This window comes from Euprymna scolopes, chromosome 46 (assembly GCF_053919585.1).
Source record: "Euprymna scolopes isolate OS-2025 chromosome 46, ASM5391958v1, whole genome shotgun sequence".
NCBI classification, from domain to species: domain Eukaryota; kingdom Metazoa; phylum Mollusca; class Cephalopoda; order Sepiida; family Sepiolidae; genus Euprymna; species Euprymna scolopes.
Window position 1 is genome coordinate 206,900,820 of NC_136527.1, and position 11,628 is coordinate 206,912,447.

The following is an 11,628-nucleotide window of genomic DNA, read 5'->3' on the forward strand; positions in this document are numbered from 1 at the left end:
AGTAGGTCCGGGTAAGAATGTTAGGCGAAACAGTGCGTGATAGAAACTCTAGTATAGGTTTTATAATAAAGTACTTGCTATCTTACGCAAGTCTAGCTAAGAACTAGAAAAGACCCCTTTTTTCCCCACTTCCCCTTACTGGCCTTTGTGCCTAAGCTTCCTCGTACCCCAAATGAGGCCTTGGCAGTAGATAATGCAAAGGCCGGGGACGAAGGGCTAAATATAATACTTACCTTACGTCGGGGTAACGGTGATCATTAAGGTCGTTCCCCCAGAGCGAGGCCCATCCATTGCACTGCGGTTGGGTTGACCTTTGCGATCGTCCCAAAAGTGGACGACTCGGACGTGCTATTTCTAAGTGTGGGGTCTTCGTACGTGCTCACCCCGATAATACAATCAAAATCAGAAATCCTTCCCTACTTCTTCCAAGTACCTCTCACTCGTAGGTCTGTACTCCCTCCGCTTAATCACCCTTAATCTCTGTAATACCAAGAAATACGCCATTTCTCTCGACCAGTTTATAATCCACTTCAATTCCAACGTTCTGATTGTATCTAATTTGCATGCCTTGACAGAGTACAAAATAGACTTCGTGGCTTAGTGAGGGATGCCCTTTTCTCTACCTTGCAACCTCTCTCCCACAGAAGAGATGTTGCGAGCCTATCCTTATTTTATCGTTATTTCCATGGCAGGTGCTCCTCTGAACTCCAATCTCTGGTCCTCCCTCGCAAATCTTTCACGAAAAACACCCGTCTAGCTGAATCCACTGTGAAAAATTTCCCCCACTCTATATCTGTGCCTAAATCAAAACGCGGATTCCATGAACAAAGCTTCTTTCTTAGAACTGCACAACTGTGGAACTCTGTTCCGTCTGCCTGCTTCCCACCTGACTACAACTTGGATGTCTTCAAGTCCAATGTAAACAAATTCCTAATGAACCGCCCCCTTAAGTAAACACTTCATCAAATCTCCACACTAACGTAATGTACTTGCAATAACCCTTATCCATGAGTGGCTTCCGGGCCTTGATAAGTGGTGATCACTGTGTAAAAAAAAAATTAGCGAAAAATCATACGATATCCAAAAAGATGCATGAGAAAAATGGTAAACAAAGCACAAACATCACCAAGGACGATGTGAAGGATATGTCGAAGTGACCTATTAATGTCATCTTATAAGCTCCAAAAGCGACAGTTCTCTCTGCACCCACAATTGCAAAGAAACTCATGAGAAATCGACTCTTGTTAAACCTTATTATCAGACAAGGCACGCTCAATAACATCATCTTCACAGATGAAAAGTTATTCTCACTTCAACATCCCACAAGCATCAAAATGAAAAAGTCCTTGCGAGAATACTTGATAATGCAGAAAAGATTTTCAAAATGAAGAAATCATCATCAGTGATGGTCTGAGCAGCCATTTCTGAAAGAGGGAAATCTCCATTAATTTTTTTAAAAATGCCAATAGAAAATTTTTTCTTGTTCAACGTTACATTGAGGACATTTTTAAATGTGCACTAACTCCATTCTGTATAATTCTGTGTTTTTTAATGGTTTTCTTTTATTACATTATCACCCCCAAACAAGGCACATTGTCACTTTGATGTAGGGGGTTACTATCAGGGACATAAGCGACAGGGGTACTAGGTGGGGAGTTGGACAGCAAGATGTCGGTTCACGTTACACTTGAACTTCTGCATGTCAGTACAGTTGGGGAAAGAGAAGTCGGAAGGGAATTCCAAGGGGCAAGAAACTACTGGAGTAGAAGGCTTTCTTAAATTTAGGGATCACAACTGTGGAGGGGTGGCGGTTTGCTGCTTGCCGGGTTTGTCGAGGGTAATTACGTCGAGGGGGTACAAGTGCTCGCAGTTCGTCAGAGTATTCAACGTTAAAGTACTTGTAAAACAGGCAGAGGGATGCTACATTTCGTCGATGGGAGAGAGGCTGAAGCTTAGATGACAGTTCAGGACCTTGTCTAGGAGCGAGAGACAAGTAACAGATGCACCAACCCAAATATGACAACAATACTCCATACATGGGCGAATGGTTAAGTTTTCAGTGTTTTTAGTTAATGTATAATGTTTATTCCGTTCGAAAAACAAGTAATGTTGAACGCTGTTGGAGAACAAGACAAGCTTACCGCAATGTCTTTGAAGACCCGATAATCGCTTAAAAATAAGAAATAAAACAAAATGTTGGTAGAAAACCAGTGAACCACTCAATAAATGTTACTGTGACATTTATCGGGCGGGTCATCTTAAGTTTAACCGAATCAGTTTCAAGTTTCATAATGTAAAGATTATAGTTTACTTTCTTGGTCCAAATCTATTTTTGTAATTTAACTAACTTCACGTTTTTTGTTTTTTGTTTTTTTTTTCCATATAAGGACGGTTTGAATTATTCAATTATTCACACTCCTATTTTCATTTCGGATGTTAACAGTAGTTTGACTATTTCAAAAAAGAATGAAATGTTCATTTATTTTTTTTATAAATGTGATTTTTATGTTTTAATTTTTAATGAATTAGACATACAAAATAGAAATTTACAAAAGATATCGAAAACAAGCTTTAATCATTGACAAATATAATCCGAACTTGATAGGAAAGCAATTCGATACGTTTTAATAATAAACATACATTTTTACACGAGGAACGAAATAATGATGTCACCGTGTTATTACGATTACCTTAACTTCTTTGTTCTTTAGCAGTTGATTTTCTATTTAAATAATTTCACGTTTAAATCGTGTTTTTCATTTTTTAATTTTGATTCTTTTATATTTTAATTTTTTTTTCTTAATGATTTTCACACACAAAACAAAAATTGTATCAATTTACTAAAGAAATCTTTAAAATATATATATATTTTTTGTGTTTTGAACACAAAAGAACAAAGACTTGAACCCGATTTTTTTTCGTATTGGAACTGAAATGAAAGGTAAGTTTTTAAATGTTTTTCGACATTAAAAAAAAAATGAAAATATCGAAAAATTTTAATTGTACGTATCTGTTATGGAATGAAGTTCCCCGAAAAAAAAATTCACTTAATTTCATCAAGTAGAGTTTGCTTTACAGCGAAAAAAAATGTAATGATACCGAGCAAAAAGGTTCGAATTTAAGGAAGAAAAGCTAGTATTAAAGATGGGGACGGAGTGTCGGCGCTTTCCATAGAGTTATCTCCCCGTGGCGTTTATACACTCGAACAAAATTTAAAAAAAACAAAAACAAAATGCCTGCCTTCAACGCGCTCTCATAAAAACGTGTTTTTCCGATGTAAAAAAAAAAAAATCAAAAACAAAAAATACTCGATCAAATTAAGTGAAACATATTTTTCGAAGATTGTACAATATAACCTTTTTTCGATATTTCCATTTTTTAATGTCTTGATTAAACAGTACAAGTACCGTTTTTTGTTTACACTTTTAATCCGATTTTTTTTAATAACCTTAAATATTAAATTATGCTTATTCATTTCATTTTTTTTTTTTTTTTTGCAATAAAAATATTTAAAAAAAAATTGTTATGATACCGAGCAAAAAGGTTCGAATTTTAGGAAGAAAAGCTAGTATTAAAGATGGGGACGGAGTGTCGGCGCTTTACATGGCGTTTATAAACTCGAACAAAATTTAAAAAAAACAAACAAGATGGCTGCCTTCAACGCGCTCTCATAAAACGTGTTTTTCCGCTGTAAAAAAAAAAAAACAAACAAACAAAAAAAAAACTACTTGATCAAATTAAGTGATTTTTTTTTTTTTTTGAAGATCGTACAATATAACCTTTTTTCGATATTTCCATTTTTTAATGTCTTGATTAAACAGTACAAGTACCGTTTTTTGTTTACACTTTTAATCCGATTTTTTTAATAACCTTAAATATTAAATTATGCTTATTCATTTCATTTTTTTTTTTTTTGCAATAAAAATATTTTTAAAAAAAATTGTTATGATACCGAGCAAAATGGTTCGAATTTTAGGAAGAAAAGCTAGTATTAAAGATGGGGACGGAGTGTCGGCGCTTTACATGGCGTTTATAAACTCGAACAAAATTAAAAAAAAAAACAAACAAGATGGCTGCCTTCAACGCGCTCTCATAAAAACGTGTTTTTCCGCTGTAAAAAAAAAAAACAAAAAAACAAAAAAACAAAAAAACTACTTGATCAAATTAAGTGAATTTTTTTTTTGAAGATCGTACAATATAACCTTTTTTCGATATTTCCATTTTTTAATGTATTGATTAAACAGTACAAGTACCGTTTTTTGTTTACACTTTTAATCCGATTTTTTTAATAACCTTAAATATTAAATTATGCATATTCATTTCATTTTTTTTTTTTGCAATAAAAATATTTTAAAAAAAATTGTTATGATACCGAGCAAAATGGTTCGAATTTTAGGAAGAAAAGCTAGTATTAAAGATGGGGACGGAGTGTCGGCGCTTTACATGGCGTTTATAAACTCGAACAAAATTTAAAAAAAAAAAAAAAACAAGATGGCTGCCTTCAACGCGCTCTCATAAAACGTGTTTTTCCGCTGTAAAAAAAAACAAACAAAAAAAACAAACAAACAAACAAAAACTACTTAATCAAATTAAGTGAATTTTTTTTTTTTGAAGATCGTACAATATAACCTTTTTTCGATATTTCCATTTTTTAATGTCTTGATTAAACTGTACAAGTACCGTTTTTGTTTACACTTTTAATTCGATTTTTTTTAATAACCTTAAATATTAAATTATGCTTATTCATTTGATTTTTTTTGCAATAAAAATATTTTTATCCGAATTTTTTTAATAACCTTAAATATTAAATTATGCTTATTCATTTCATTTTTTTTTTTTGCAATAAAAATATTGATTCTATATAATTTATAACAAACGTGAATATAAAATGTGAATTTCCAATTTATTTGGTTTATTTTTAATTCATGTGATAAAAGATAAGTTTTTTTGTTTTTTTTTACACAAAAAATCTATTCTTAAAAAGAAAACACTTGTGTGATTTCTGAGAACCGTAAACACAATAATTCAATTCGAAGAAAACTGATCACAAAAAAACCCTAATTTTCCAGAATTTAATTGGCAGTCTCTAATGAATATCAACTTATGATCACACACAAAAAAAATAATTTCTGGTATTTAATTCTTAAATGATTATCCACTTATGTTTCTGTTCTATTTTTAAAAATCTGATTTTTAAGTTAAATTCGAATTTTACGAGATCATATTTTATTAAATTATTAGGTGGAAGTACAGAATAGTTACAAAACATTCTCCTCTCTCCATATTAAGAATTGCTTTCTGAATAATAAGGCTGTTATTTCAGCAGGGTAACATAAGTGCACAAGTACCTAATTGTTCAAACATAAAAAATGTTTTCTGTCTGCACTTACCTATTATGTCGCTAGAGAATTTCGTTTGATTTTGTATGTTTCTTCCCATATTTAAGATTTTAGAATGGGGATCACTTTCTTTTATAAAGTTTACATAAAATGATCAAATATTTATTGGCCATCACAAATTAATATTATCTTAATGTAGAAAAATATATTTGTAAATCTTTACAATGAAACCCAGCGTTATTTACTCTCTAAAAAATAAATTAAAAAAAAAAATAAGTATTTTAGCTATTACGTTTCAACAATAAAAAAATATCGTTCAAAAACACGACAAATAATAATAAATATTTAAGATTTCAGGACATGGAATCACTTTTCTACATAAATTTAACATAAAATAAGCATCGATTTAATGACCAGCTAGCAGGCAATAATACCTGTAATCATTTGCTGTTTTCAATTTTTGGTTGAATGAGGAAGAGATGTGTGGCTCATATCATCTTTTTATTTTATTTATTTTTTGCTTTCTTACGTTTTTTTGTGTTGTTATTTTTTTAAAATAGATTTTGTTTTCATTTTTTTCAAATAGTTATTTGGAATTTCACTTAACAAATTATTTAACCAAAGATATCGTAAAAAATGGTTGGGCATAACAAAACTTTTCAAAAATGTTAATTTTGTGGTTTTCTACCAGTACTTTATTTAAGTATCGATTTTTGAGCGATTATCGTGACATCTTAGATGACTGTTTTATATCATCCATTTTTATTTCTTCTAACATGAGATACGGTACAGATTTTTTAAAAAGTAAATAAACGCTTAAAAATAACTTAAAACACAAAAATCTCATCCAAGTAGGTAGAAGAGTTTATTATGTTGCCTTTAATAACACTCATTTGCTATATATATATTTTCCCCCCAATTTTTCGTTTTTGTGTTGACTACAAAATGCATCTTTTAATTTATTAAATTGTTAGATGAATGTACAAATTATTTAGCAAGGACTCCCTTCCCCATATTAAGAATAGCTTTCTAAATAATAGTGTTATCTAAACTATAAATCTCACCTGTTTGTTTAAATGTGTGCATGTATGCCTAAAACTTTTATCAGAGCCGACGCATTTTCACGAGATCTGTATCATTGTGAAACTTGATGTCTCGGACGACAAATATCGAAAGATTGGCCTAATACATTAATTTCTTCATCCTCAACTGAGCAGTTTTCTACAAAGATGGATCGATTTTTTTGCGAGTCACTTTTGCAATCCATCATATCGGTTGGATTGACTTTACATAATTTAACTTTCTGAACTTCCGGTCATGTCATGGAGTAGTATTAAGACGTCAGATATTCTTTCAGTTTCTTTTCCGCCTTTATGGGCCGTGGGTTTTAGCTTGCCTGCCTACTACCACTTTTTTTTTCTCAAAACACACCTTGAAAACCCCGGGCAACGCTGGGCACCCATGCTAGTATTTAATAAAGAGGGGTGGCATTTTTATGAATTTACAACAGAACACATAATATAATGTATGAGTAAAAAAAGTCCAGTCTTTGAATTTAAAATTGAAATTAAAAAAAAATACCCCAATTCTCATTTTTATATAAAACAAACAAAAAATAAGATGACGTTTTCTTTATATCAAATATGAATTTGAATATTAAAATATAAGAAAGCCAACAATAATATTTTTATGGTGTTTTTATTTATTAAATTGGTAAGTTGAAATGCAAAATAGTTAACAACACATGAACTCTTATCTTTCCTTAAGAAATGTAAGAAAGCTAAAACATATATGGGCATCTCCCCAATAATTGTTGCAAAGATTGAAAACTGACGGATTTTATGTCTGATTGACTGCCAACTGGCGATGAAGTAGGTTCTCATTTTATGTTGTATTTATATAGGAATTGAATAATTCCATTACTTCAAAGCGCTACAAACCACATATAAATTAGCAGCTCCTCAAAATTGTTTTGCAACTCTGTCTAATCCAATTAATACTCCATATTTAGTATTATTACATAAAAATTAAAAGGTGTTGATGCCTAAACACGTGTTGATGAGACATAAATAACAGAGTTGTCGAAACTGTTCCTGTCAGATTAGGGTTGATTATCAGGTGAAGTGGTACACACTCTTTACACATAATGTTTACATTTCCTCTGAACAACTCATATTCCAATGATAATTTTTATCAATGGCCAGAGGGCACTCAAGGATAAGGGCTAATAAGTATACAGTGATCAGTGGGACAATGACGTAGTAATTGTTAGTGGAAATTTGGTAAATTGGATAACTTAAGGGGAACAGCCCATCAAGAACTTGTTTACATTGGACTTGAAAACGACCATATTATAGTCAGCCGGAAAGCAGGTAAATGGAAGAGAGTTCCACAGGTTTGCAGTTCTAAGAAAAAAGCTTTGTTCATAGAATCTACGTTTAGGTTGATGCACGGATAAAAAGTGGGGGGAATTATTATGACGTCATACCACCGAAGCCAGCATCCGATAAACTACTTGAAAAATGGTTCCCAGCAAATCAGAACTGTCTCAATACATTGCCCATATACATGCTTTATAAACATTAGTTGTGAAAACCTTCAAACTGTTGAACATAAGGCAAAAAAGGTCAATAGAAAAAGTTGAATCATGTAATCTACTCTTTTAGTCGCTATTTAGTTATCTTTTACCTCTTTGACATCACAGATCCATAGACAAATTGAGAAGGGTGTCAACTGTGAGTAGATGTCAAAATGGCATTCAGTGCACGTGTGCCCACGACTTTTCATCGTTTTGCTAATCAGGTACAATCGTCATAAAACACTTTTCATCGTTTTGCTAATCATAATAAAATCATCATAAAACACTTTTCATCGTTTTGCTAATCATAATACGATCGTCATAAAACACTTTTCATCGTTTTGCTAATAATAATAAAATCATCATAAAACACTTTTAATCGTTTTTTCTAATCATAATAATATCATCATAGAACACTTTTCATCATTTTGCTAATCAAAATACGATCGTCATAAAACACTTTTCATCGTTTTGCTAATCATAATACAATCATCATAAAACACTTTTTATCGTTTTGCTAATCAAAATACAATCATCATAAAACACTTTTCATCGTTTTGCTAATCATAATAAAATCATCATAAAACACTTTTCATCGTTTTGCTAATCATAATAAAATCATCATAAAACACTTTTCATCGTTTTGCTAATCATAATAAAATCATCATAAAACACTTTTCATCGTTTTGCTAATCATAATAAAATCATCATAAAACACTTTTTATCGTTTTGCTAATCAAAATACAATCGTCATAAAACACTTTTCATCGTTTTGCTAATCATAATACAATCGTCATAAAACACTTTTCATTGTTTTGCTAATCATAATAAAATCATCATAAAACACTTTTCATTGTTTTGCTCATCATAATACAATCATCATAAAACACTTTTCATACTGGCTTAATATAATACAATCGTCATAAAACACTTCATCTTTTAGCTAATCATAATACGTTCGTCACAAAACAGTTTTCATCGTTTTGCTTATCATAATACAATCGTCATAAAACACTTGTCAACATTTTGCTAATCATAATACAATTATAATAAAACAATTTTCATCATTTTGCTAAATATAGTACAATTGTCATAAAACACTTTTTATCGTTTAGCCAATCATAATAAAATCGCCATAAAACACTTCATTACTTTGCTAATCATACATCAATCATCATAAAACAAATTTCATCGTCTTGCTAATCATAATACAATCGTTATAAAACACTTTTAATTGTCTTGCTAAGCATAATACAATCATAAAACACTTTTCATCGTCTTGCTAATCATAATACAATCGTTATAAAACACTTTTCATTGTTTTGCTAATAATAATACAATCATCATAAAACAGTTTTAATCGTTTTGCTAATCATAATAAACTCATCATAAAACAATTTTCATCGTTTTGCTAATCATAATACAATCATCATAAAACACTTTTCATCGTTTTGCTAATCATAATACAATCGTCATAAAACAATTTTCATCGTTTTGCTAATCATAATACAACCATCATAAAACACTTTTCATCGTTTTGCTAATCATAATACAATCGTCATAAAACACTTTTCATCGTTTTGCTAATCATAATACAATCGTCATAAAACACTTTTTATCGTTTTGCTAATCCAAATACAATCATCATAACACACTTTTCATCGTTTTGCTAATCATAATACAATCATCATAAAACACTTTTCATCGTTTTGCTAATCATAATAAAATCATCATAGAACACTTTTCATCGTTTTGCTAATCATAATACAATCGTCATAAAACACTTTTAATTGTTTTGCTAATCATAATACGATCGTCATAAAACACTTTTCATCGTTTTGCTAATCAAAATAAAATAATCATAACACATTTTTCATCGTTTTGCTAATCATAACACAATCGTCATAAAACACTTTTCATCATTTAGCTAATCCTAATACAATATACACTTTTAATCGTTTTGCTAATAATAATACAATCATCATAAAACACTTTTCATCGTTTTGCTAATCAAAATACAATCATCATGAAACACTTTTCATCTTTTTGCTAATCATAATAAAATCATCATAAAACACTTTTCATCTTGGCTAAATATAATACAATCGTCATAAAACACTTTTGATCATTTTGCTAATCATAATACAATAATCATAAAACAGTTTTCATCGTTTTGCTAATCATAATACGTTCGTCATAAAACACTTTTCATCGTTTTGCTAATTATAATACAATGGTCATTAAACACTTGTCAACATTTTGCTAATCATAATACAATCATCATAAAACACTTTTCATCATTTTGCTAAATATAATATAATTGTCATAAAACACTTCTCATCGTTTAGCTAATCATAATACAATCGCGATAAAACACTTCATTGCTTTGCTAATCATACAGCAATCATCATAAAACACTTTTCACCGTTTTGCTAATCATAATACAATCGTCATAAAACACTTTTCATTGTTTAGCTAATCATAATATAATCATAGAACACTTTTCATTGTTTTGCTAATCATAATACAATCATCATAAAACACTTTTAATTATTTTGCTAATCATAATATAATCTTTATAAAAGATGTTTCATTGTTTTGCTAATCATAATAAAATCGTCATACAACACTTTTGATTGTTTTGCTAATCATAATACATTCATCATAAAACACTTGCCATCGTTTTGCTAATCGTAATACAATCATCATAAAACAATTTTCATCATTTTGCTAATCATAATACAATCGTCATAAAACACTTTTCATCATTTTGCTAATCATGATACGATCACCATAAAACACTTTTCAGCATTTTGCTGATCATAATACAATCTTTATACAACACTTTTCATTGTTTTGCTAATCATAATACAATCATCATAAAACACTTTTCATCGTTCTGCTAATCATAATACAATCGTCGTAAAACACTTTTAATCGTTTTGCTAATCATAATACAATCGTCATAAAACACTTGTCAACATTTTGCTAATCATAATACAATCATCATAAAACACTTTTCATCATTTTGCTAAATATAATACAATTGTCATAAAACACTTTTCATCGTTTAGCTAATCATAATACAATCGCGATAAAACACTTCATTGCTTTGCTAATCATACAGCAATCATCATAAAACACTTTTTATCGTTTTCCTAATCATAATATAATCATAAAACACTTTTCATCGTTTTGCTAATCATAATAAAATCATCATAAAACACTTTTCATTGTTTTACTAATCATAATGCAATCATCATAAAACACTTTTTATCGTTTTGCTAATCATAATACAATCGTCATAAAACACATTTAATTGTTTTACTAATCATAATACAATCATCATAAAACACTTTTCATCATTTGGCTAAATATAATACAACGTCATAAAACACTTTTCATCGTTTTGCTAATCATAACACAATCGTCATAAACCGCTTTTCATCGTTTAGCCAATCATAATACAATCATCATAAAACACTTTTCATCGTTTTGCAAATCATAATATCATCATAAAACCCTTTTCATCGTTTTATATTGTATATTGTAGTATTTTATGTATATGTTTAAACATTTTATTCCTCACTAGGATCTGATCACGACAATGTTATATATAATTTCAACTGTATCTTTTATTATTATTATATCAAATGATTGTAGAGGTTGTTAGTTTGATCCAATAATCTTAACAAAAAGAGAATACTAATA

The 11,628-nt window shown here is 29.9% G+C and overlaps 1 non-coding gene across 1 annotated transcript; it reads left to right on the plus strand.

Annotated features, from left to right (window-relative positions):
* The first annotated feature begins 225 nt into the window (after positions 1-225).
* LOC145271594 (U1 spliceosomal RNA) lies at positions 226-388 on the plus strand. Its single transcript, XR_013866002.1, has one exon. It is a non-coding gene; the product is annotated as a U1 spliceosomal RNA (small nuclear RNA).
* Positions 389-11,628: the final 11,240 nt, after the last annotated feature.